This window comes from Rattus norvegicus, chromosome 16, assembly GCF_021556685.1.
Source record: "Rattus norvegicus strain SHRSP/BbbUtx chromosome 16, alternate assembly SHRSP_T2T, whole genome shotgun sequence".
In the NCBI taxonomy this organism is placed as follows: domain Eukaryota; kingdom Metazoa; phylum Chordata; class Mammalia; order Rodentia; family Muridae; genus Rattus; species Rattus norvegicus.
Window position 1 is genome coordinate 56121430 of NC_141549.1, and position 26432 is coordinate 56147861.

At 36.9% G+C, this 26432-nt stretch overlaps 1 protein-coding gene and 1 non-coding gene across 1 annotated transcript; both read left to right on the top strand.

The window, feature by feature from the left end:
* The window catches only part of Erich1 (glutamate-rich 1), a gene marked incomplete at its 5' end in the record, with an annotated part of 52793804 nt that overhangs the window by 25250870 nt on the left and 27516502 nt on the right, over window positions 1-26432 (top strand).
* Window positions 26131-26237, top strand: LOC120097644 (U6 spliceosomal RNA). Its single transcript, XR_015640589.1, has one exon. It is a non-coding gene; the product is annotated as a U6 spliceosomal RNA (small nuclear RNA).

The window sequence follows — 26432 nt, forward strand, 5'->3', positions numbered from 1 at the left end:
TACTTCCCCTTGAATTGTTGGTCTACATGCCCCAGAAATTACTCAAAAAAAATACAGACTTTGCCATTAATTTGGTTTCATACAAGACCTTCATGATTAAAACTTATTGCAAAAGACAGTACACACACTGGTTATAGGACATGGAGAAATCTAGTTGGTATGTCAAGGACATTTATGCTATAATTTCTGGTTTATATGGTAATGAAAGCCTCTATCCCTACAATTGCTGGCTAATACGATAATGAAAAGCTCTATTCTGGTTGCTAAAGGAGAGGTGCCATCAACAGTCTTACCACATTGAGAATGCAATGAGCTACCATAAAGACTGATCTGGCAAGGTATGCCCATGTGTGTAATAGGGAATGATCATGGTAGTAACCAGTGGGTTAGGATCGGATTTAAGGCATATTCTATAGGATGAAAACATAAAGTGAATACTGTAAATCTGAATAAGAACCCATGATTAGAAACCTTACAGTCCCAAGAGGTAAAGCTACTACTGTTGTTCTGCTAAATGGGCATATGGTCAAACTACCCTCTAAATTCATGTTACTCTACCAACTGACTTATATAGCTGTCAGACATTCATCAGAGAAGTTCAATGGATGTTCATGCAGAAGCTCACAACTATTCAAAGAACAGAGAATATGTGTCAGTGAATAAACTATACCACCGATGGAGTATTTATTACACACACACACACACACACACACACACACACACACACACACACACACAGGCTTTTGATTCACTGAAGTAGAAGAAAGTGCAGAAGTATTGTAAGAGATCTCGGTCGAGGAGGATCAAAGGAAAGCAGTATCTTCTGAAACAACAATTATTATTAGTCATGATACTTTTAAATTAAGAGTAAAATATATTAAATACAACTAAGAAAATGAATCAAAATATTCTCAATTTATATATTTAAGAGAAAGAGGAGGGCTTGGGAATTAAGAGAAAAATAGAGGAAAGAAAAATAGAACATCGTATCTTAACAAGGGGATTTTGCATTAACGAACTCCACTCCTTGGCAGGTGGTGTTGAGGATATCAACAGAGTTATAGAAAAAGACCTCAGGGCTTCCCACCAAATTAGTATTTAGGTTGAATGCCAAGAGAATAAACTTATTCCAGTAACAGAGAACAGGGAGAAATGGATTAACCAGAGATCTGTTCTTAGTTTAGCCTTGCCTTTCTTAAGTCTGCCTTTTCTAACCTCAGTTTGCATAAATCCATAGCTTTGAAAGAAAGGCAGGCAGTTCACAGGGGAAAAGAGAAGGGTTCTGAGAATCCTAGTTTTATCTCAGGTGTATAAACAGCTTGAAAATTATCATTCCTGCCCTTACAGTAAGAAAAAAGAAGAATAAACAGAAAATAAGTGACTTGCTTGAACTGTCAGAAAATTGAGGTTGTAAGACCAAACAGAACACCAAAATTCAGAGGGATAGGCAATAACAAATCCTCATATCCAGAGGGAGAGGTAACCACAGAAACTCACAGTGGAAATCAGCTTACCTGGAAGGCATTGGAACAAGTAGGGTGAATACTGAATTGTTAACTTAAAAACTTAGTGGAGGCTGAGTGTGGGCTAGACTGTGAGAAACTCCTGGACATGACAGCGGCAGGTAAGTTCTCACTCTGGGGAATATGTCTTGGAAAACATTGTTCTTATTAATCATGAGATTCTCAAAGTGAAGAGCCAAAGATCCCCACATCCCACAAACATATACATGCTCATTTCTGGATATTGTAATGGTACATCTATCTTGAAATATGTCCAAAGAATTGTCCACAGACAATGACATATTCTGTAAGGGACTAGACTGGACCGGAGCTTTATCTGAGTCCATGGGACAAACCATTGAGAAGTCTAGTACTTGAAGCCTTAAAGTCTCATCTATGGAGAGGTCAGAACAAGGTAAAATCCATTCTAAGGCACAAAGGGTACTGGTGGATTATAGCGTGTTTTGCCTGTTCCAAACTTTCTCTGCATACCAACAAGTCTTCACTATTTTAACAATTATCATAGCAGAAAGAGTTGCAATACATGGACTCCATTAAAGGCTGTCTCAGCAAATTCTCAAGACAACAGGGGATACAAAAGTACAACTAGATGTGTTAAGAAGTCTCTGGAAGCTTTATGCATCTGAAATATTAAACACAACTGAAATCCTATACAGAGCAGTATAAAATTACACTAAAAGTTTATTTGCCTCACTCTAATTTTGTAATATTTCATAAAATTACAGGTCACGCTATGCAAAATATTGTAATAATAAATACCTTGTTAAAGAAAGCATTTGAATTAGAGATGCGAGATGTGAGAGAGCATGGTTATGATGTAGAAAATTAAAGGCTTTAACCAAGTAGACAATATAAAAACAGGTGGTAGTTATATAGAGAGCTATATAAAACATTTATAAAAATATCAAATAGGCCAGGAACCTGAGGTCAATACATAGAACACACATGTAAAAAACAATGCCAGGATCTGGGAGTCAGAGGATGATCCTTGAACTTGCTGTTCAGCCAGTCTAGACAAATCCATGAACTCAAGATTTAGTGAGAGACCCTATTCAAAAAGTTGTGAAATATTAAATACTTTATGTCAACCTCTAATATTTGTACAAACACACACACACACACAATATCAGAAGAAACTGTTATGGATCAAAACATTTTAACAATGCTAAAAAGTTCTTTTGCTGAGTTTATCAATAAACTGGACTTGGCCAAGGAGAAATGAATGAGTTTGAAAATACGCCAATAGAAATTTGGCAGAACAGCTTACAAAGCAATAAAACCTTTATGTTGTTGTTTGTTTGTTTGCTTGTTTGCTTACTATCAATGAAACAGGGTTTCTCTATATAGCCCTGAAGGCCTGAAACTCATTTTATAGACCAGGCAGACTGGCATTGAACTTAGAGATCTGCTTGCCTCTGCTACTATGCCCAGGGGAAAAACAAATATGCAGCAATTTCTAATGTATGATTTATACATAATTGGAATCCAAGAAAGAGAGGTAATAGAGATTATACAAGAAGAATGATTTAAAGCATTATTACTAGAGAATATTTCAAAATTAGTGATAGAATTCACAGGCTTCATATAAAAGGACCTCAGGGGTTAGTAAGGAAGAATTGTGTGTGCATGGTTACACACACACACACAAACACACACTCACACACTCAACACACACACGCATGCACACACACACAAACACACAAATACACACTCACACAATACACTATGATATTCAAACTGAACAAAATTAATGACACAATTAAATATGAGAGCAAGCATAGGGATAATGAAGGTGACAGCCTACTTAAAACTGAGCAAGGATAAGAAGTACAATAGACTCTGTTTTCAAAACCATGACAGCAGGAAAAAATAGAGACATATTTAATGTGTTAAAATAAAACAAACCCAAAATACTAACAGTGAGCTCTGTAACCAGAAAACTTTTCTATAAAACCAAGAAGAAAACACTCCTTTCACAGTCAAACAAAAGTCTTTTCTTTCATGTATCAATATTAACAAGAAACAATGAAATACACTTTTCCAAATATAAGAAAAATAACTTTCACATTTATGTATACCAGAATAAAAACTAGCAGAAGGGAAACATTTTGAGATGTAATAATGTAGATAATATAAACTTATTTTTATTATTAATTAAACTAATAGAAATTTCTTGAAAATGTTAATATTAGGGATTGGTAAAACTTCTTGTTCTGCAAGTCTGTTGACCTGAATTTGGAATATTTATCATACACACACACACAGACACACACACACACACACAGACACACACACACACACAGAGCTGGGAAGAAAATGAACAAGAGAAGGAGAAAAATACCAATGATGTATTTAGTTCTGACAGCATTAACATTAGTGAAGTGGATATAATCATGTCTTGGAATGGTGACCCCCCTCCCTCCTCTGGAAGTCCTGCCTTGCTAAAGGAGGGGGCCACTCTGGTTGGAATCTCATCTAAGGTCACCCCCATAGACTCCCTGTATCCTTCCTGTCCCAGTCCTCCAGTAGTCACCAGAGATGTCCCTCTAGCACAGATTCTCACTCTCAGCTCTCTCTAGTCCACACATGATTACCATCCCTGTTGCCCTCCTCATCTCAATGCAACTCCTATCAAAATTTCAACATAATCCTTTGCAGATCTTAAATGAGCAATTCTTAACATGATGTGGAAAAAGAAAAAAAAACACGATAGCTAAAACAATCCTAAACCATGAAATGTTGACGGTATCATCATACACGATTTCAAGTTGTACTACAGAGCTATAGTTTAAAAAAAACAGTATGGTATTGGCATAAAAGCAGACATGTCGATCAATGGAATCAAACCAGAGACACAGACATAAAACCACACATATATGAATACCTGGTCTTTGACAAAAAGTCAGAAATAAACACTGGAAGAAAGAAAGACATGTTCAGGTGCTGGTCAAACTGGATATCTGCATATAGAGGAATACAAATAGATCTGAATTTATCACCATGTATAAAACTCAACTCCAAATGGATCAAGGATATCAACATAAAACTAGACAAAATAAACTTCATAGAAGAGAAAGTAAGAGAATAGAGTTGAATGCTTTAGCACAGGAGACATCTTTCTTAATGGAATACCTATAGCACAGGTTAATAATTAATAAACATAATAACCTCATAAAACAAAAATCAGTAAGACAAAGGACACCAACAATTGGACATAGTAGTAGTCTACAGAATGGTATAAGGTTTTTATTCAGCCCACTTCCAAGAGTGGACTAATACATAAAATATATAAAACTCAAGAAGCTAGATATAAAAGAACAACAAAGAATTCAACTAAAAATGGAGTACGTATCTAAACAATATTCAACAGTGGAATCCCAAATGGCCAAGAGTCACTGCAAAAGAGTTAAATAGCTTAACGATCAAGGAAATACAAAGGAAAATGGCTGTGAGATTCTATCTAACACCTGTCAGAATGGCTAAAAGCAATAACAAGTGACAGCTCATGCTACTGTGGATATGAAACGAGGATGCACTCCCCATTGTTGGTAGGAGTGAAAAGTTATGTAGCCATTATGGAAATCAATATGTCTATTCCTCTGAAAGTTAGGAATCAATCTACCTAAGTTTGAGCTATACCACTCGAGCATGGACTATAAAGGATGCCCCATCCTATTGCAAGAAAACTTGCTCAAGCTCATTTACTGAGGTATCACTCATAGTAGCCAGAAAGTGGAAGCAACATAAATGTCCTTCATTAGAATAACAGATAAAGACAATGTGGTATATTTACAAAACAAACCCTAGATGTTTTCTTTAAAAAATAGCATCATGAAATTTGCAGGCAAATGATGGAACCAGAAAAAGTCATCCTGAGGAAAGTAACTCAGACCCAAGAAGATACTTATGGTATGTATTCACTTAAAGGGGATAATAGCCAGTAATGAAATAATATCCAAGTTACAATCTGTAAACCCAGAGTCTATCAGGAATGCAGTGATCTCCCTGGGTGTTGGAAATAGAATAAATTTTATGGGTAGACTGGGAATGGGTGGGAACAGATATGTGTAGTGATATTAGGAGTGGGATCCAGGGAAAGCAGAGAGTGTGGGGAAAGCTGTCTGGAATTGGGAAGGGGAACACTTGGGTTTGATGTTGAAACCTAGCATGATAGAAAATTTTTGGAAACTATGAGAGTGATACTAGTGAAGACTCCTACTAATGGGGGATATGGAACATCAACTGACCATCTCTTGTAGCCAGGCAACGCTTCCAGTGGCAGAACTCAGTTGTATTCAATTGAGTTGTTGGCCAAGGCAAGGGTCTATGGAAATCACAAAACAACCAAGCTGTTGCGAAGACAAAGGTCACTCTCAACAAGCTGACGGAAGGATCCGATTGCTGAGGACAATGCTCACACCACACAGTTAAGATGGAGAGTTTAGCTGGTGCCTACGTGGAGCCCCCACCCCTACATTCTAGTATCTTCGGTGCAAGAAGGTAACTCTGCAAGAGACTTAAAGAGAAATATGGACACCAACCCAGCCACAAAACCTTTGGCTTAAAGTCCATCCTGTCTGATTTGATCTAAGATGACTCCATGAGAGGGAACCCTACACTGCTTGGGTAACCAAGAACCAGTGACTGATAGCTCAGAGATCAAGGGCAAAACTAATCACTACTGCTCTAAAGAAAAAAATCAATAAATTTATTCCTAAGAATCAGTGCCTTATCCAGTCATTATCAGAGAGTCTTCCTCAGGTAGCAGATGGAAACAGATGCAGAGAGCCACATTTAGACACTACGGAGAGACAGACTTGGAGGTCTCCATCAAATCCCTTCCATCAGAGCTCAGGGAATCTTATGAAAGAGAAGGCAAAATGATTGGAAGACCCAGGGGGTATTGAGCTCACAAGGAGAATAAGGCTCTCTGAATCAATGAAGCAAGGCACACATGAGCTCACAGAGAATGAAGCAACAAGCACAGTCCTTCGTGAGTCTGCACCAGGTTCTGTGCACATATGTTATAGCTATTAGCTATATCATGACTCTTGACACTTAGGATAAGTGGGTCTCTGGCCCTTTTGGCTGCTCTTGGGACTCTTTCCCCTCTGTTAGTTTGCCATGTTGAACTTTGATGTCATGGTTTTTCCTTTACCTTATTTTATTTTGTTATGTTTGGTTGCTTTCTCTTCAAAGCCCCTTCTTTTCTATCAAGATACAGAAAGGAAGTAGACAGAAATGGGAGCGAAGATGGGGAGAAACTGAGGGGTGTCAAGGAGGGGATGCTATAATCAGGATATATTTTATAAGAAAAGAATCTATTTTCAGTTGAAAAAAAGAAAAATGTAGAATGTAGCAAAAGTTGTGTTTTGTGGGAAATACAAAGTGTTAGATGCATAGGAAAGAAAAAACTAGTGGCAAGCTATTATTCCATATTAGCAAATCACGGGAGGTAGGGGAGAAAATGAGCAGGTAGGAGCAAGATGAAAATAATCAAAATTAGAGCAGATCACAAAGAAAAATTACAAAGCAAAACCAAACCCAAAACCAACCAGTCAACCAATCTTCCCCCCCAAAACCCAAACAAATAAAAACAAAACCAAAAGAATAAATCACATGAAATTAGAGGGAAAAAATCCTGAAATGTAAAGAAAACACAGAAAATGAACAGCCTAACATCTGGCTTTTTAAAACCAAAATCAATAAATCTCATAAACTTTTGCCCAGGATAACTAATATGAAATTGAAAAAAATAAAGGTATCAATATCGATATGAACCCTCCTACTATATAACTCTAATTGGACTTTTGGACAAAGCTTGCCTTCTTAAGACTTGTAAAAATAAAAGAAAGAAACAGCACTAAACAGTAACTTTTCAAGTATTCCACTGTAATGTTTTTGTTTTTGCTTTGTTTATCTTTTTTTTTTTTTTGGTTCTTTTTTTCGGAGGTGGGGACCGAACCCAGGGCCTTGCGCTTCCTAGGTAAGCGCTCTACCACTGAGCTAAATCCCCAGCCCCTTGCTTTGTTTATCTTAAAGAGAGAATAATAGAGCATTCAAAGTACAAAAAATAGTCTTTTATCCATGACAACAGAGAATAAGGGTAGAGAAGAGCATGTAGAAAAACATCTAATAATTTCTGGAAAATTAATCTGATACAGGTGAAATCAAGTCCCATCTCAATGGGAAAGTCATAGTGAGCTTAAGGGATGATAGGGGTCCCTATCATAATAAAAGTAAGGAATGATGAGATCACTTCCTATTAAGAATAAAATGAGATGGAAGGAAAGTTGGCTTAAGAAGATCAGGTTATTACATAAATTTAAAGGAAAATAACAAGAACATTTTTGTTAGTCACAGTTCTATTGCTGGGAAGAGACACCATGACCAAAGAAACTTTCATCATGGAAAATATTTAATTGTGCACTTCCTTATAGTTTCAGATGCTTAACTCATTACCGTCATGGAAGGGAGCGTAGTAGTACATATGCTCTTCAACAGTACCTGAGAGCTACATCGAGATTCACAGGCAAAGAAAGAAAGGAGATACAGACAGAGAGTGGGGAGGTACACAGAGAGATAGAGAGAGACAGAAGAGACAGAGAGACACAGACAGACATAGACACAGAGACACAGAGACACAGAGGCAGAGACAGAGACAGAGACAGAGACAGAGACAGAGACAGAGACAGAGAGAGAGATTGATTCTGGGCCTCATGTGGGCTTCTCCGAACCTACCCCTAGTGACACATTTTCTCCAACAAGGCCACAAGTCCTAACCCTTTTCATCTTTCTCAATAGTTTAACTTCCTAGTGACTAAGCATTTGGCCAACCTTAACTCAAACAACTACCACATTTAGACTTTTCATTCAAGCAGAGCACAGATAGGGGCATAAAGAAAGAAGTTTGATGGTATCAATGTGAAGAACGGTATAACCATTCCCCATTTCCCCTCAAGAAATCCCCCTATTCTATCCCCACCCCCTGCCTCCATGAGGGTGCCCCCCCACAAACCTACTCCCTCCCACCTCCTTGCCCTGGCATTCTCCTACACTGGGGCATTGAGTATTCACAGGACAAAGGGACTCTCCTCCCATTGATGTCCGGCAAGGCCATCTGCTACATATGCAGCTGGAGCCATGGGCCACTCCATGTGTACCCTTTGGTTGGTGATTTAGTCCCTGGAAGCTCTTGGGGGGGATGGTCTGGTTGGTTGATATGGCTGTTTTTCTTATAGGGTGGCAAACCCCGTCAGCCTCTTCAGTCCTTTCTCTAACTTCTTCATTGGGGACCCTATTCTTAGTCCAATGGTTGGCTGCAAGCATCCAGCTCTGTATTTGTCTAGATCTGGCAGAGCCTCTCAGGAGACAGCTATATCAGGCTCCTGTCAGCATGCACTTCTTGGCATCAGCAATAGTGTCTGGGTTTGGTGATTGTATATGAAATTGATACCCAGGTGGGGCAGTCTCTGGATGACCTTCAGTCCCTGCTCCACATTTTGTCTTTGTGAGTATTTTGTTCCCGATTCTAAGGACTGGAGTGTCCACACTTTGATCTTCCTTCTTCTTGAGCTTCATGTGGTCTGTGAATTATATCTTGAGTATTTTGAGCTTTTTGGCTAATATTCACTTATCAGTGAGTGCATACCATATGTATTCTTTTGTGACTGGGTTACCTCACTCAGGTTGATGTTTTCTAGTTTGCTAGTGAATTTCATGAAGTCATTGTTTTTGATAGCTGAGTAGTACTCCATTGTATAGATGTATCACATTTCCTGTATCCATTCCTCTATTGAAGGACATCTGGGTTATTTTCAGCTTTTGGCTATTATAAATAAGCTGTTATGAACATAGTGGATCATGTGTCCTTGTTATATATTGGAATATCATTTGGGATGGGTCCTCAGGTAGTACTATATCCAGTTTTCTGAGGAATCTCCAGACTGATTTCCAGAGTGGTTGTACCAGCTTGCAATCCCACCAACAATGGAGGAGTGTTCCTCTTTCTCACATCCTTGCTAGCATCTGTTGTTACCTGAGGTTTTAATCTTAACCATTCTGACTGGTGTGAGGTAGAATCTCAGGGTTGATTTGACTTGTGTTTCCCTGATGACTAAGGATGCTGAACATTTCTTTAGGTGCTTCTCAGCCATTCGGTATTCCTCAGTTGAGAACTGTTTGTTTAGATCTGAACCCCATATTTTAAAAGGGTTATTTGATTCTCTGCAGCCTATCTTCTTGAGTTCTTTGTATATATTAGATATTAGCCTTCTCTCAGATGCAAAATTGATAAGGATCTTTTCCCAATCTGTTGGTTGTCATTTTGTCCTAATGACAGTGTCCTTCGCCTTACAGAAGTTTGCAATGTTATGAGGTTCCATTTGTCGATCGTTGATCTTAGAGCATAAACCATTGGTGTTCTGTGAAGGAAATATTTCCCTGTGCCTATGTGCTCAAGACTCTTCCCTGCTCTCTTTTCTATTAGTTTCAGTGTATCTGATTTTATGTGGAAGTCCTTGATACATTTGGACTTGAGCTTTGTACAAGGAAGTAAGAATGGATCAATTTGCATTCTTTTACATGTTGTCAGCCAATTGAACCAGCACCATTTGTTGAAAATGCTGACTTTTTCCACTGGTTGGTCTTAGCTCCTTTGTCAAACATCAAGTGACCATAGGTGTGTGGGTTCATTTCTGGGTTTTCAATTCCATCCCATTGATCTACCTGCTTGTCTGTGTACCAATACCATATAGTTTTTATCATGATTGCTCTGTAATACAGCTGTTAGGGATAGTCATTCCCCCAGAAGTCTTTTATTTTTGAGAATAGTTTTTGCTGTCCTTGGTTTTTTGTTATTCCACATGAGTCTGCAAATTGCTATTTCTAACTCTGTGAAGAATTGAGTTGGAATTTTGATGGGGATTACATTGAATCTGTAGATTGCTTTGGCAAGATGGCCATTTTTACTATATTAATCCTGCCAATCCATGATCATGGGAGATCTTTCCATCTTCTAAGGTTTTCTTCAATTTTTTTCTTCAGAGACTTGAAGTTCTTATCATACAGATTTTTCACTTGCTTGGTTAGAGTCACACTGAGGTATTTGTACATTATTTGTGACTATTGTGAAGGGTGTCATTTCCCTAATTTCTTTCTCAGCCTGTTTATCCTTTGAGTTGAGGAAGGTTACTGATTTGTTTCAATGAATTTTATATCAAACCACTTTGCTGAAGTTACTTTTCAGCTGTAGGGGTACTCTGGCAGAATTTTGGGGTCATTTAAGTATCCTATTATATCATCTGCAAATTTTGTACCCCTATTGTATTTTTCCAATTTGTATCCCTTTGACTTCCTTTTATTGTCTAATTACTCTGGCTAGGACTTGAAGTCTATATTGATTAGGTAGTGAGAGAGTGGGCAGCTTTGTCTGGTCCCAGATTTAAATATTATTGCTTCAAGTTTCTCTCCATTTAGTTTGATGTTGGCTACTCATTTGATATATGTTGATTTTACTATGTTTAGGTTTGGGCCTTGAATTCCTGATCTACAAAGACTTTTATCATGGAGGGATGTTGAATTTTGTCAAATGTTTTCTCTTCATCTAGTGAGATGATCATGCATTTTTTTCCCTTTGAGTTTGTTTATCTAGTAGACTACACTGTTGGATTTCCATATATTGAACCATCCCTGCATCCCTGGGATGAAGCCTACTTGATCAAGATGGATGATCATTTTGATGTGTTCTTGGCTTCAGTTTGCTAGAATCTTATTGGGTATTTTGGCATCAACATTCATAAGGGGAATTGGTTTGAAGTTCTTTGGTTCTCTTTCTTTGTTTGGGTTTTGGTGGTTTAGGTATAAGCATAGTTGTGGATTCACAGAACAAATTGTGTAGTATTTCTTCTGTTTGTATTTTGTAACATAGTTTGAAGAGTATTGATATTAGGTCTTCTTTGAAGGTCTGATAGAATTCTGCACTAAACCCAACTGGTCCTGGGCTTTTTTTTTGTTTTTGGGAGACTTTTAATAACTGCTTCTATTTCTTTAGTAGTCATGGGGTTGTTTAGATGGTTTATCTGTTCCTGATTTAATTTTGGTACCTGGTATTTGTCTAGAAAATTGTCCATATCTTCCAGATTATTAAGTTTTGTTGAATATAGGCTTTCGTAGTAGGATCTGGTGATTTTTTAAATTTCCTCAGATTATTTTGTTATGTCTCCCTTTTCATTTCTGGTTTTGTTAATTTGGATACTCTCTCTGTACCCTCTGGTTAGTCTGGCTAAGAGTTTTTCTATTTTGTTGATTTTCTCAAAGAACCAGCTCTTGGTTTTGTTGATTCTTTGTATAGTTCTTTTTGTTTCTACCTGGGTGACGGTAGCCATGGGTTTGATTATTTCCACTGGAAGGCTTGATTTTTTTTTTAAAAAAATTTTAAAAAAGATTTAGTCACTATGTCTACAGTGTTCCACCTATGTGTATGCCTACAGGCCAGAAGAGGGCACCAGATCCCATTACAGATGGTTGTGAGCCACCATAGGGTTGCTGGGAATTGGACTCAGGACCTCTGGAAGAACAGACAGTGCTCTTAACCACTGAGCCATCTCTCTAACCCTTGATTTTTTTTAAAGAACAAGATCACATTGTTTTGTGGGAAAATTAGTAAAGAAATTATTCAATTTTGTCATGTTATGAAATATACTTGTTGAACAAAAACTTTAAGTAAATTCAAGCTCAAAAATTCCACATAATAGGGCAAAATTATTTTTACTGATTTATATTAATAAGATCTTCAAAGTCAATGAATTGAACAGGAATGTATAATGATGTCCATTGAAGGATATCTAAGGGGGTAAAAGTGTAGTACAGGATTATCTTATATTGTAGACACAAGGGTGATAATCAGCTTCTGTAAAGAAGAACCTAGGTATGAGATGACCAAAGGGACAGAAAACCAGCAACTTAAAAGGAGAAACTGTAGCATGGAAATGAGGTCATATTTCAGTTTAAAACAGAGATGATAGGATTATATCAATACAGAGACAAAACTTACAAAAGTAAACATAATGAACTTAGGAAGATAGCATAGAGGCATTAAACAAATAAAAACCAGTCTTTCACATTCTGTGTATGCTGTCTACTGACCAGTTATGAATAAAATTCATGTGCTTTTAAGTAATTCTATTATCCATTCCAAGTGTCTCTAGAAATTTGGAAGAATTTATACTGGCTTATGTTCTTATAATTACAACGTTTTTATTTTAAACTGTTTGTATGTCTTTAAATTCATCCATGCATTTTTCTCTGTTAAAGTGAGTTTGAAGCTGAAGACAACATGATAGAAAGAAAAACAAATACCAACATGACAGTTATGTAACTGTCTTTGTAACAATCTGGTACAAAACCTCATTTGTGTTCCAGACTAAAATGATTTCTAGCTTGTTTTCTTGTTTTTTGTTTTGTTTTGTTTACTTTTTGTTCTTGATTCTTTCTGTGTATGTGCATGTGTGTGTGTGCACTTGTGTGTGTGCTTGTGTGTATGTTTTTGTGTGTATGTGTGTATTTGTGCACTTTGATACAGGCTGGGATTTGTTATTTTGGTATTTCACTGTATAGGCAGATCATGGTTAAAACTCTACAGATCATTGTTGAGGTAACATTCACTCTAGTTTCTTGATTTTGAATACTATCAAATGTGCATTGTGACACCATTGTTGAACCCCATGTGTCTACCTCCCAGTAGCCAATCCCTGTGAATTTTAACAATGAATACAGACAAGCAAGAGAAAGCAAGCCTAGACAGTAGTATTTCAAACCATTACATTTTGCTTTTGCTTACTTTGTACTCTGGCTAAAGTAGTCAGGATGTATCCAGAGTAGAGCAGTAGAATGCCCTGTTGCTGTACACCAAATTTATCCAAGTACATGGAAATATAGAGAATCAGGGCCACCTTTTAAAAAAATAACATTTTTCTTATTAATTCTTGCTACCTTTCAAATAAACTTCTACCAACCAATATGTCTACTTGCCTATCTAATTCATAATCTATCTATCTGTCTTAGTATGAGTACATTATTCCTAATGACTATCTGGTTTAACTAAAGTTAATCATTCTTAAATTAACTTTTATACTGAAGGTATTCAATGCCCAATGTAACATCAAGGCCAGTATTACTTAAAACTTAGTGTTAAAATTCAATTCTATTATGATATCTTTAATGGACCCATGGATTCCAAATCTTATTATTGTTTGAATCCATTGGCAAAAAAATTCTATTTTTCCTAAAGACATGTAGAATATTACAAAAATGCACTCAAATATGTCAATTAATAAAACATCATGACAAGTCCCAGTACAAATAATATACATCCAATAGTTAACAGCATACAATCTAAGGATATTGGCTTTCAATAAATTTTATAAGGTATGTGAAGAAGTAGGAAAATGAGATTCATGTAGATATGAGACTAGCAAATAAATATAGCTGATGAATTTTGTAGAAAAAAATTAACAGATTTGAGTTACTAGTGAGTATCTGTGGGTTTATGAATGTTTGCATGTTTCTCTGTGTGAATACAAGTACCCTTGTGCCACAATACACACATGGAGCTCATAGGACAATCTCAGATATCCATCTTCACTTTCTAACTTACAGGAAGAAGAATCCCTTATTATTTGCTGTTAGGATATTAAGTTTCCTGCCCTGCCAACTTCTGGGATTTCTTTTGTCTCTGGCTCCTATATCACTATACAAACATTGTAATTAGAGAAAAGTATTACTACACCTGGCTTTTCATGGAGTCACTGGATCTAAGTTTGTGTCCTCATGTGTCAAGTATTATCCACTATATCCACTGAACCATCTCCCCATCCATTTGACTATCAATTGAAAGTGTGCACTTCATTCCATAAAAGGAATGAGGTAATACTGAAGAAATATATTTTAAAATGTCCCCCAAACTTGATTAAATCACAGATGCTCATATCTAAGGTGCACAAAAAGCTCCAAGAATAAAAGTAGTTACTTGCCATTGTGTAAATGAACCACTTTTCCCCCCCATTTTTCAGTTGAGGGGCCTCTAGGTTGTTTCTTGTTTCTGGCTATTACAAATAATGCAGCAATGATCACAGTTGAGCAAGTTTCTTTGTGGGATTGTGTAGTATCTTTTAGGTATATGATCATGAGTGGTATAGCTGGATCTTAAGGTATAAATATTTTCATTTTCCTGAAAAACTGCCCAATTGACTTCGAGGTAATGGTTGTGCAAATAGTTGTGCAAGTGTTCAGTGACAACAACAGTGGAGGAGTGTTTTCTTTGTTCTCCAACCTTGCCAGCATGTGCTTTACCTTGAGCTTTTCACCTTAGCCATTCTGATGAATATAAGGTAGAATCTTAGACTTATTTTGCTTTGCATAATGGAATACTACTCAGCTGTTAAAAACAAGGACATCATGAATTTTGCAGGCAAACGGATGAAACTGGAAAATATCCTGAGTGAGTTATCCCAGATTCAAAAGGACATTCATGGTATGTACTCATTTATAAGTGGATATTATCCATAAAGTTCAAGGTTTGATACAAACCACACAACCAAAGAAGCCAAATAACTTAAAGAGTCCAGGGAGAATGGTTGGTTCTTTCTCAGAAGAGGAAATCAAATAGACATGGAAGGTGGATGAAGTGAGGGAACTGGGTGGGAGAGAAAAGTGGGGCAAGGATTAGGTGTAGTGAGTTCAGGGAAGAGAGAACAGAAATTAACAGGGTGGCATCTCTAGGATTTGTTAGTGTGCTATGGGGGCTACTATAGCTGAGACTCTTAGCAGAGGGGGATATGGATCCTAAACTGTCTATTTCCTGTAGCCAGTCAGGACTCCAAGAGGACAGATAAAGACATCAACCCTCTCATAAAACTTTTGACCCAAAATATGTCCTACCTACAAGATGTGCAGAGACAAAAGTAGAGCAGAGATGGGGGGAATGTCTAACCAATGACTAGCCAAAAATAGAGACCCACCCCACATGCAGGAATAACTAACCCCTACACTATTAATGATACTTTGTTATGCTTGCAGACCGGAGCCAACATAACTCTCTTCTGAGAAACTCCATCCAGCAGCCAATAGAAACAGAGACCCACAGACAAAGTTTAGATGAAGCTCAGGAAGTCTTGTAGGAAACTAAGGGACTTGAGAAGAGTCAGCTAACTTGGACATTCAGCATTCCCAGATACTGAACTATCAACCAAAGAATGAGCATGCCCTGGTCCTAGGACCCCTGCACATATGTAGCAGAAAGGCAGCTTGCTCTTCATGCAGGTTCCCCCAAAACTAAAGTGGGAGTTGTCCCCGAATCTGTTGGTTGCCTGTGGATCTTGTTGCCCCAGCTGGGTGGCAATGTCTAGCCTAAGTGGGAGGGGATGCAACAAGTACTGCAGTGAGGTAATGTGCCAGGGAGGATGAGGCTTCCCCTTCTCACAGGAGAAGGAGAGGATGAATGGGGGAAGTACCTGTGTGAGGGAGTACTGTGTGAAGGAGAGGGAGCTGGTATTCGTGCATATATATATATATATATATATATATATATATATATATATATAAATTAATTAATAATTTTTCAAAAAGTAGATACACAGAAATATTCAAATGTAAAAAGATAGTCTTAAAGACAAATTGAGAAAAAATAATCAAATATTCTACAAATTTGTTAAGATTACTGATTTGCTATCATAAACAATGACAGCTAGAATGTAGTGGTTATAAGAATTAAGAAAGTAGTTGTACAAGAAAAAAAGTTGTGCAACATGATCTTTTGTCAAAACACCAGTAGGTTCTTCAGTAGGGCCTGTGAACTCTCCACTCGTGGACTTTGACAAGGTTCACAGTACCAGATATGTAATTCCTTCAGTGGAACAGGCTCAAATCCAGCCAGAAAGTAGTTAGTTATCCCCAAACCATCACTCAACTATTACATATGGCCATAGCTTGCTTTGCAGATGTAGCAAGCTACATGTGATGTTGGAGAAGACTATTGATGTCTTTTCTCACCCAAGCAACCTGCATGATAACTTCCAGAACTATGAAAGCTAGCCAGCAGGAGAAAGGTTACTGTAAAGGTGAGATTTATTTGTTGCTGTCTTACAATAAAAATCGATGGTACTTTTAGCAATGCGATCTTACCACTTAGTTATGATGGGCAACCAAGGGATATGGGATTAGACTGCATTATTTTGAGAGTGAGGAAAAGAGCCATGAAACATTATCTTTTGGAAACTTGCTGGCAGAGATACAAACCACTTCACTGCACATGGCTAGCACTAAATTGGCTTAGTGGACTAATAATAGGAATAATAGATATTCCAATAAAATAACACATAATAATAGAATATTAATTTGGGAGGAAGGTAGGGTGATGGGTCTTGGGGTGTGTTTGAGTATGTCATGGAAGATGGATGAGATAAAAATAGTTGTACCTATGTATGAAATGTCATTATTATTTTTAAAAAAGGATTTAAAAGAAAATTTTAAGATAAGCACACAACAGGAGTATTTATTGGTTATATAAAAATTTCCAAAGTGATTTTTTTAGGTTATAACTACCCCAGAACAGTAACCTGACTCTGTACAAAGAGCAAGATGAACACAAATAAATAAAATTAAATTAAAGGCATTGTTATGTCATCCTATGTCTCTATAAATATCCCACTAACAGTGTTTTGTTATAAAAACATAAGGTAGACAAAGACAGCAAGTCAAAAGAGGTAGTAAGTCAACTGAGAAGTCTGTTAGAGAAAGGTGACATGAGGAAATGACTTCTGTTTGGTCAACAATAAAGTCCTTGTTAACTAAAAATACACAAGAGATGCTAGATTAAAAAGTTGCTACAGAAAAGCTAATCTCACCGCATATGACAAGTTGAAGATAAAATATCAACCAAAATTCTTATCCAGGTAGAGATATTTTATAATGATTAATAGTTAAAACCATGAGAAAGCATGATGATGAATATGATATCTATTTTTGTTCAGTGTGAATTTCTCCTTGTATTGATTTCTGAGAGTCATTAAATACTTATATTTGAATAATAATTCTAGATAATCTTTTGAGGTCATCAAAACCTGGAGAAAAATAATGTCTCCTTTATTGTGATGTCTAATCCCTCATTGTCAGCTTCAGAGAAAATTCAAATTGGGAATTGCATCTAAATTGCAGATAGAATCCAGGAACCTCATCTGAGTGGAAGCAGGCTGTCACTCTCTAGTTCTGTGCAGCCTTTGAAACTCCAGCCAGCGATTCCATATGCTGCTGCTTTCATAACTCAATATGGAACTCCCCAGCCCCATGTACCTTGTTTCTCACAGTGATTTACTGACTACAAAGCACATTTGTTGAAGACTTTCTCAGTGTCAATTATTAAGAGTGAATTATAGATTTATATCATTGAAGACCTTTTTATCCCTGGAGAGAATCGTCACTACATTGTGAATGCAGACTGCCCTGTTTACTCTTTCTCATTTCAGCCTTGCACCCATTGTGCATAACAAGAATTTTTCTCTGCTCTGCAAATACTTGTTTTGTAAGTGCACATTTTAATTCTCTTGGAAGAGTCAACAGGCAGTGATTGATCCTGTCAGACCTACTAATGAGGAACACTTCGTTCACATCTGTGTTTGATTATGTCATGTGCTAGAAGTTAGCCAAGGTTCTTAGAGAGGAGCAGCCAACAGTGTTTTTAAAGCTGAAAAGAGAACCCTTGAATATCCAGACTGGATATGAAAAATGGCTACTATGTACATATGTATGCAACTCTGGTCTGTCCATCAAGAATGTACATTTTTAGAAGAATCTTCCTAAATTAAAAAGAGAAAATTGAATTTAGAATCCTATTTACATAAGCACAATGGCTTCTCACAGTGGGAGTGGGTATCATGATTCTGTGAGTCCTAAGTCTTTCTGTCATAGCATCTACTTGAAGCAGTTCATGTTTGCTCTTTTCCTACTTGTTTTCTTGTGAGTGCAAATATCTATCCAAAGGTCAGATCTGTTCCAATCACTGATTTAAGCAACATATAAAGGTAAAATGAACCATAATAATAGCATGAAAATGATTTTGATAGTGAAATTAAGGTTGTAAAATGTCATTTAAAAATTCAATGTAATTATCTTCTGAAAATCTCTTTCTTCAGTATTCTAATGCTATGTTTTATGATTCTTATAGGTTATATCTAACTTCATATTGATCGACATTATAAATGAAATATCTTACATTGTTTTGTGAGCATGAAATTTACATGTTTGGTAATGGAGATTTCTTTCTCAATGTAAATTTCGGACAGAAACTCTCATAACCAAATAGTGAATTTTCAGCAAAGTTTAAGATATTCGAAAACCTGAGAAATCATATTAGTTCCCTAGATTGACATGTAATATGAATATTACAAAGGGATCATAATTGTATTAATCACTGTTCTATTGTTGTGAAGAGAAACCATGACCAAAGTAACTCTTAGAAAAGAAAATACTTCATTGGGAGCTTTCTTATAATTTCCGAGGCTTAGTCCTTTATCATGGCAGGAAGCGTGATGGAAGACAGGAAGATATGATGCTGGACAAGTAACTGAGAGTTCTATAACCTAATTTGTAGGGAGCGGGGAGAGAGAGAGAGAGAGAGAGAGAGAGAGAGAGAGAGAGAGAGAGAGAGTCCTGACATGAGATTTAGAAACCTCAAAGCCCAGTGAGACACTTTTTTCCAACAAGACTACAGCTATACTAAGAAGCACACACCTCTTAGTCCCTCTAATCATTTCAAACAGGTCTACTCCCTAGTGACTAAGCATTCAAATATATGCGCTTATAGGGACCACTCATCCAAACCACCACAACAATCCATAGTGGGGTTACAATTAAACCTCACGATGGTAAAAATGGTGGGAGTTGAACTTGTATTAGAGAGATTTAAAAGGCTTAATTTAAATTTTTATAGAGGTTTTTTCCTAAACTGACTGGGTTACAATATAGAAAGGAGTGGTCAGAAAATGTGAGCACATAGAATGTAGAAGCTACTATCCATTGGTAATCACAAGGCTTGGTGTTTTGCTAAGTTGGAGTGGAAAACAAGATTACTCAAGAAGTTAGGAATTTGAGAGACCAAACAGCTGGAAAGAATAGTATCAGATGTATTGAAACAATCAACATTTAAATCAGGAGTGGATAGAGAAAATAAATAGTAGTGGGTAGAAGAATAAATGTAAACAGTTAAGTACTTTTCACTTTTCATGTGGAAATCATATAAAATTCCAGCAAAAAAATTATACCGTATCTCAGAAAACTAAATACTGCTTCATCAAGTTACAAATAGTTTTTAAGCAAAATTCAATTATCACTGACAAGATTTTTCATGATACTTTTTATGCCTTCCTGTATTCACAGGCATAATATATGCACCTGGGGATCACTAATACACACATGAGTTTATCATCTCGATGAGAGATAATGATGCCCCAAAGCCTACCAAGGTGTCTGCAAATGTTTATTTTTGCTTTTGCTCTAGACAGCTGTGTTTTTTAAGGCTTATGTCTTCTATTTATATTTTCTGTCACCTTTTGTGTTGTTGGGCTGTCATCTGTCATTTAATCTTGGTAGTGTGCTTTTAGGCTCTTACATTCCAATTTGTAGTTTATAAGATGTGTTAGGTAGGGCAAACAGAGACGAGCTAATTATGATTGTGTTCTAAAGATGAGAAATGTGACTTCGAGTGAGACGCTGTGCATCTGAATAAAGTTTATGGACTACAAAGTGATTGCAGGCATACTTTATTTTGCAGGGCTAGCTCTCATTTTCGCTTGTGGTATAGGTCTATGCAAATGCATTATGAGATGTCTATTCAGATGCCATATGTATGAACACTAACAAATATCCATAAAAATTAAAGGACCATGTGATGGTGTTTATGGATAATGCACAGAAAAGTGCATGTCTTGGTTAAAGTCCTGTTTGGAAACAGATGGCTCATTCAAATTGGTTGTTTTAAGAGATCAGTATAGATGACTATTTCCAAAGGTGAAAACTGAAAATATTTGTAAAGAGCTGGTGCAATAGATTGGAGTTGATAACTCAGAATTGTTTTCAAGACTAAGCATGGAAGTAATTGTTGCCCAACTTTGAAGAGACCTTTGTAGGGAACCACTTGCAATGTGTCACAGGCTTTCTTGAATTGACAATCAGGTCATGGGCATCTGTCACGGAGAAGGCCAGAAGAATAAAATTTGATTCTCTATACCTTTTCCTTGATTTCCTTCCATGCTTCTCACTGATCATAGACCAGGACATCAGAGAAGAGGAATTCATATTTAGTGTGTGTCAATTAGACACTTTGGGGAAGAAAGCTAGCAGTGCTAAGCAGATATGGGAGAGTAAACACAAAGGTAAACACAAGATATAAAAGAAACCCGAGAGAGACTCAGAAAAGAGCAATCTACAGAAACACCACATACACCGAGCTACATGTTTTTCTAGCTTAGCTTCTTTGCCTGCTGTTGTGATGAAATACTCTGTCTAAAGCTCTTTAAAGGAGAAGGGGCTAATGCTGGTCCACAGTTCTAATTTAGAGTATGTCATGGCAGAAAAGGCGCAACAACAGGGGCTTTGTAGGAGTTAGTCACATACACCCACAGTGAAGAAGCAAGAGAGACAGATGGGGGCGTCCAGCTCCTCATCTTATTCTAGTCAGTGCAGTAGGCTTCAACCCAAAGATTACTTCATCACCAGTAAAGATGTATCTTTCCATATCAACTAAAATACAGTTAGAATAATTCTCCACAAAAAATTCTAGAGACCTCTTACCCAAAGGACTCTAGATTTTATCAAGTTGACAAATAACACTAATGCTCACAATACCGTTGTCTCTTAATTGTAACATAAGTGTATTACGAACATCATTATGATTGCATGCCATCTTTGGGAAATTCCAAGAAATAAATCATATCTTATATCCAGAGACTATCTCAAAAGAATGCTGTAAGAAAATTTTCTAATGATATCAATTCTTAATTCAATGTCAAAATGATGATTTTTTATTATCAATAAACTAAAGATAATATAAAATTACATAATCTGCCTTTTTTATAATAACCAAAAACTCTTATTTTGATTAATTGTTTAACATAAGGAATTTACTAAATATAGTACTGAGTAAGCTATGACTTCTTTTGAACAAATTGCTGTGTGTATTTTCAGCAAATTATTTTTCTTCAATTCTTTTGGTAAAAGCATGTAATTCAGTTTCACTACTAAATTATCACATAAAGTATCATATTTTTCTATATAGTATATTTATATTGAAGTTAATTTCAAAGTAGAGAACTTTAATGCAATGATTTTATAAATGTAGTAATAAAATTTCTTGAATCATAGAATAAACATTTAAGCAAAACAGGAAAATTCATTTTTAAATAATTAAAGAAAGTCTTATTAAATATATATATAGGAATTTCATTTCATTAAAAATCTAATTTGTTTTCTTATTGTTCTTTATTTTCTAACATCTGAAAGCATAGTTGGGATTCTATAATCTCAGGGGGGCTTTTTAAGGAAATGATTTTTAGTGTTATAAACAAAGAGGGGGAAGTCCCATATTTATTTCCAATTCAAGGAATGAAAATGCATGGCCCAGTGATCTAGAAAGAATACTTAACTGCAAGTTAAGAAAAAAAATTTTAAATATCTATCTCTAGAAAATGCAGTTATTGTTGTATCTCCTCAACTCCATTTCACATCCATTTATATATAAGAAATATATATATGTATGTATTTAAATAAATAAATGTGTGTGTGTGTGTGTGTGTGTGTGTGTGTGTGTGTGTGTAACCCAAGGGCACTGCTGGTATGTCAGTACATAGCTACACATTTTCCTGCCAGAATGGTATCTCATATCTCATCTGCATTTGCACATCATGCTGAGTAGATGAGAAGACAGAAAAGAACATGGACACGATTTGCCAACTGAACTGATAGCAGTGGAACATGCATTCAACAGATTAATAATAGACTGAATGGCTCAGTCTTGTCCCAGAGGAACTTGGATCTGAGAAGAAGGCAGTAGAAGTTTAATAACACGGAGCAATGGCTATGATTAATCAGCACACGGTATGCTAATAGTATCAAGGAAAACCATGTAGCGGCAGCCCTGAAAAGGCAGATCACATTGGCCCATTTGACATAGATTGTAAGTAAAGTACTAAGGTAGAAATTAATGCATGGGAGCAAGCCATTCCAGGTAAGAGAGATAAATGCCATGCTTAGGAAACAGTGGATAATTGTATGTGATAAGCAAGAACTGTGAAGTTAAACATTATTTCACTGTGATTATTAAACAAACTCAAAACTTGTCAAACAACTATGCCCGTAAGCAAGGCCATTTTGAAAAAAAAAATCAATTTTCATGAGCCAACACTGGTCTGATGAAAAATAAAAACTCCCATGCTGCTTTATATTTTTATAGTATTGACTAGAAATGGCATAGTAGGGAATGTAAAACAGATAATTTACCTATGTATCACCATACACCTCTGATCCTACCAGGCTGGGGGCAGAGGCAAGTAGTTCTCGGGACAGCTAAGACTACACAGGGAGATCTTGTCTCAAAAAACAAAAATGAAAGGATTTACAACAAACATTGTGTACAACTGAGCACAATACTCCTTATTCCATGTATTTGGGGTAGAGGGATCAAGAAATATATTTATACTTGCTACTATAATACATAAAAAGTAGATTATACTTAAGTTAAATACGTATAGTCCAGCCATACAAACTAACATTACACATGTCTAATATAGTTCTCTGTTATATGAATATGTGTCCACCATTTATATATATATATGTGTGAATACAAGTATATATTATAAACAACTAAGTATAAAGTAATATTTATTCTTAAAAATGGTTCAGTAACCACCTAAAGAAACAGAAACAGGTAAATGGAATAAAGTCTGTGAGACAAGATGGAAACTCAACTTTTCTGAATATACTTTGTTTCATGTTTGGAAATATAAAACTATGGAGATGGTTTATATTATTAATAAAAGTTTATATCAAGAAAAGGAGATATTGAAGGGAAAAGCATAGTTTTTATTTTTTCATCATTTTAAAACAATACTAAATTGCAAGGGAAAAATCCTTCTCTGGGGAGATGACTTTCTCTCAGCACTTTTGCCCCTCTATATGTGGCTACTTAGAGCCAGTACAACTCTGTGACAATTGCTCCATCACAAGACTCATCATTCTCACAAGTGATTGAAGTTCCTTTTCTGTAAAAGCAATTTTCAGTTGAATTTCTCTCACTTCCTACCACAATAACTGAATGATCCAGAGAACAAGATTGTGGGGTTAGAGATGGCTCAGTAGGCAAAACACTTGGGGTGGGTAAAACACTGATGGCTTTAGTTTAATCTGTGGGTCCTACAACTTGTCCTCTGACCTCTTCCCACTGCTGTGATGAACAGACACACATACACACACACACACACACACACACACACACACACACACGCGCGCGCGCACGCACGCACGCACGCACGCATGCACACACAAACACCGGCACACAAAATCACATGCACACACACACAGACTCACACACACAACACACGCATTCACACACAAACACGTGCACCCAGCCCCCACAACATACCCACACCCACACACATACACAACATATGCATATACATACGCACATATGCATGCACACATACACTCATATAGACACACACATGCACGTGTACACACGCATGAGTTTCCTGCACTAATTTTATTTTTATTAGATATTTTATGTATTTACATTTCAAATATTATCCCCTTTCCCCCTCCTATCTTCCTTTCCCCTCCCCCTGCTTCTAGGAATATGTTCCCACTCCTACCCACCCACTCCTAAGTCAACACCCTGGCATTCCTCTACATTGGGGAAATGAGCCTTCACACCATAGCAGAATTATTTATAATAGCCAGAAGCTAGAAAGAACCCAGTTGTCCTTCAACAGAGGAATGGATACAGAAAATGTGATACATCTACACAATGAAGTACTACTACTCAGCTATCAAAAACAATGACTTCATGAAATTGGCAAATGGATGAACTAGAAAATATCATCCTGAGTGAAGTAACCCAGTCACAAAAGAACACACATGGGATGCACTCCCTGATAAGTGGATATTAGCCCGCATTATTGTTTTAATAGTGGAGTTATGTCACTTAAGTGTCTGTCACTAGACAATGTTTCCCCCAACAGCCATAGAGTATTTAGCAGAACCCCAGTAACAGGCATGAGAAACCTGCTCTTTAATTGCTAATCAAGGGAGTCCAAAAGACCCCAAAATATACTGACTATTGCTATTGCCCTTGGTTACCTCACAGAATTGAATGTAAAGGTAAGTCCCTATTATTTAAGACACCACACACTTTGGACATAGGACTTAGAAGAATCAAGTTGCAACTGATCTAGAAGTCTGTCCCTGAGGAGTGGATCTCACAGGATCAGAAGGTCCTATGCAAGCTGTCAAGCGAGGGGAACACTTGGTAGTCCTCTCCAGTTGTGAAGCCTATGAACCATGACAAGGCTCAACTGGCAAAATATCAACAATGGTACGATAGTGGTACATTTCTTTTGGAGGGGGGAGGCAAGCAAAAGCTGTCAAATTGGACTTCAGGTTCACTCAAAAGGACTGAAGCCATGCCTGATACTGTGAATTTAGCTTATGACTTACTGAAGAGGATGTAGGTCCATGAGGAGGACATACTATTCCAGGTTTCTAAATAAATGCATTTCTAACAACTTTCTAATACTTATCATAAATACTAAATACTTACGTCCAAAGGTAAATGTATCTCTCACTCTCACTAAAGAGGTCTCTCTTAGCAGGAGAGAGGGACTACTACAGAGATGCACAACTGCTCAAACTGTGAGGATCAGTGACTGTTACAACCCCAATGGAAACACCTACAATGCAATCTCCATACTGGAGGATCAGGAAGATCATGGAAGAGGGGACAGAAAGATTGTTCCATAGAAATGACAGGGAATATGCACCTGTGAAGTGTCAGCATCATGGCTGCCCGAAGAAGAGCAGTGTAGTGACACCAGCTTACATGTCAACATATACGGGGAAATTACTGCATGGTCTCCCACCCAACTATTAGGACTGGAAGCATGGCTCAGTGTTTAAGGACACTTGAAACTCTTGCAGAGGACCTGAGTTCAATCTTTGTATCCTACATGGTAGATCACGATCACATGTAATTCCAGTTCTAGAGAATCCAAAGGATGCCCTCTTCTGACAACTTGTGCATCAGGTACACATCCAAAGTACATACATGCAGGCAAAGCGCTAATATGCATAAAATGAAATAATGAAAATTACAAAAGCTATACCCAATTCCAACTTGAATAAAATAAAAATGCCCAAATAAAACAATAGTGGAAAAATTGGGCTTAAATACAAGTGTTGACATTAACAACAACAACAACAATAACAACAACAACTGAATTAATTGAGAGCATTTGTGACAGAAAGAATAAGTTTAACAGTATAGTAAAGGCATATATAAATGGAACACGTGCTCGCTTCGGCAGCACATATACTAAAATTGGAACGATACAGAGAAGATTAGCATGGCCCCTGCGCAAGGATGACACGCAAATTCGTGAAGCGTTCCATATTTTTATATAACGGGAAGCAATAATCACTATTCCTTAATATCTCTCAATATCAATGGCCTCAACTCCCCAATAAAAAGACATAGATTAACAAACTGGATACGCAACGAGGACCCTGCATTCTGCTGCCTACAGGAAACACACCTCAGAAACAAAGACAGACACTACCTCAGAGTGAAAGGCTGGAAAACAACTTTCCAAG